Below are 2,816 nucleotides of genomic sequence, written 5' to 3' on the forward strand. Positions count from 1 at the left end.
CTGAAGTGACAGAGCTCTATGAAGTAATGCCTGGTGTGGAAACAGTCAACAGAGATTTACCATTTACAATCTCTCATAATACCAGAACTACGAGACATGAAAAGAAACAATTAAGAAGCAGGTTTAACATGAACTAAAAGAAGTTATTTTTTCACATAGCGTGTAGTTTATATTTACAACTTGTTGCCACAAGCCCAACCACTTAACAGGGCTCAAGAGGACTAAACAAATTAATTTAGGACAGGTCCATCAATGCATATTAAACATTATAATTATGGGCACATGCTCCAAATTAGGATTTCTTAGGCTTCTGAATGCTGCAAATTGCAAGGGAAAAGGGGCAGGCAGCAGATCAGTCTGGACAGGCCCTGCTTAAATACTCTTCTCATTCACATCTGCTCTGTGCCACTGTGCGATACAGGCTGTTAGTCTAGATGGCTGGAGCTAGATGGCCCAACAGCCTGTATCTCATAGTGGTACAGGGCAGATGTGAATGGTCTGATCCTGTATGGAATAGGTGCTTATATGAGGCTAGGATTTAGGTGCCAAAGTCATTTCTTCTGCAAAAAGAGGACTGAGCTTACTCCTGCCTTTTAAAGACGTCTCCCATGAGAGTGTCCAAACGACCATGCTAGGGGCCAAACTGGGATGAGGGCACTTTCCACCTTTCCTGTTGAAGCAGCGTGGTAAAAAGTGGAAGGGCCAGAGGAAGGAAATACAAAAGGGAACATGATGCTAGCCCAGTGACAAGGACACTTACCTGGGAGAGGGAAGTCCTGGGTTCCTAGTCCCAGTCCTAGGGATCTGGCATTAAATTTGTGTGTTTAACTGCTTAACAATTCAGTGGGTGGAAAACTGGCTGCATGGTAGGACCCAGAGAGTTCTGTCACCCTGGCAAGAAGTGGCCCGTGGTATCCCTCAGGGCTCTGCACTTGGACCAGTCCTTCTAAACATCTTTATCAATTATTTGGATGTGGGAGTGAAAAGCTTGCTGGCCAAGTTTGCAGACAACACCAAGTTACAGGGGAGCGTGGTCATGCCAGAAGATAGGTTACAGATACAAGTGGACCTGGACAGGCTGGAGAGTTGGGCGAACCAGAACTAGATGAAGTTCAACACTCAGAGTGTAAGGTGCTCCATCTGGGGGCAAACAATCCCCAACATACCTACAGGCTCAGTGGCGACAATTTGACTTGCACCATGACCGAAAGGGACCTGTGGGTAATGTTCGACCATCGCATGAACATAAGTTGGCAGTGCGATGCTGTGGCCAACAGGCATGCATCATGCTGGCATGCATTAACCATTGCTTCTCATGCAAAACTAAGGAAGTGATAGTCCCACTGTACTCTGCACTGGTGAGACTGCAGCTGGAGTACTGTGTCCAGTTCTGGATGCCACACTTCAACAAGGACGTGGAAAACAGTTGGAGGGGCACGAGAAGGGCCAAGAGCCACCCGTATGACCAGGGACTTGCAAGACAAGCCATACAAGGAGACTCAGGCCTCTTCAGCCTACAGAAGAGAAGGCTGAGAGGGGACTTGGTAGCGGCTTACCGCTACATCAGAGGAGTACATCAAGAACTCTGCGAACAGGTGTTCACCAGGGCACCCCAGGAGCAATAGATACAAACTCCAGGAAGGCCGCTTCAGGCTCAATTCCCGGAAAAACTCCTTCACAGTCAGGGTGTTCAGATTGTGGAGTAAACTCCCTCCTGTGGTGGTGCAGTCACCTACCCTGGAAATCTTCAAAAGGAAACTGGACAGTCACCTCGCTGGGGTCACTTGACCCCAGTTGTCTTTTCCTGCCTAGTGCAGGGGGACTGGACCCGATGATTTACAAGGTCCCTTCCAGCCCCTGACAATCTATGAATCTATGAAATAGTCATTGCATCAAATAGAGAAAGAGCCACAGGAGGATGAACTGCTTTAGCAGAACTCTGGATGCCTGGGGAAACTCCTGGCAAAAACCTAGGCACCTACTGGGTTTAAGTAGAGGCTTTTAGGATTTAACTCTTAGGTTTAGGCACCTAAATCTGACCCTTGGCACCCAAATTCTTTTGTGGATCCAGGCCCCAGTTCTTAAGGTTTCTTGGGTTACACAGATCTTGCTGGAAGGCAAACTTTTTCGATAACTCAGTATGGCCCTCCAGAGCTTTTTTTCATTTAACTTTGAAAGGGAAAGAAAACCTTTCAGCCTCAGTGAATGAGATCTCATACTGAGAGGACATAAGATGGACAATAACAGAGTTAAAAATGTTAAATGGGCAGAGAGTTGCATATGTTAGTAGCTGGGGAAGTTTTAGATTAATTTTGAAATATTATAAACTGTTGTTTGTATTCAGAAATGACAAGCTCTTTCTAGATGTGGCCTGTTAGAAAGTAAGCAAACAGGGCCTAGGTCCAGGGCGGGCAATTATTTTGGCTGGAGGGCTGCTTAAAGAGTTTTGGTGAGCTGTCGAGGGCCACGTGGGTAGCTCTGCCCCTTGACAGGTGCCCCACCCCCTGGTCGTCATCTTGGGACCAGAAGTCCCACCCCCTAACCTCTGACCTTTGCCATCAGAAGTCCCTCCCCCTTGCCTCCCAGAAGTACTCCTTTGAGCAAGGGGTTGCCACCTTGGAACCAGGAAAAAAAACCTAATTATATTCTAAAAATCCAACATGTACTACAACATACATTTGATTTCAAAAATATTTTTGTCCTGATTTACATGTGTTTGCATAGTGTACACAGAGATGATTGCATAATAGCTTAAAATGACATCTTACTCCTGTATAATGTGGGGGGTTGTGGAGGGGTCTGGGGGGTATGGGTGG

Source organism: Alligator sinensis, unplaced genomic scaffold (assembly GCF_000455745.1).
Source record: "Alligator sinensis unplaced genomic scaffold, ASM45574v1 scaffold1255_1, whole genome shotgun sequence".
In the NCBI taxonomy this organism is placed as follows: Eukaryota; Metazoa; Chordata; order Crocodylia; family Alligatoridae; genus Alligator; species Alligator sinensis.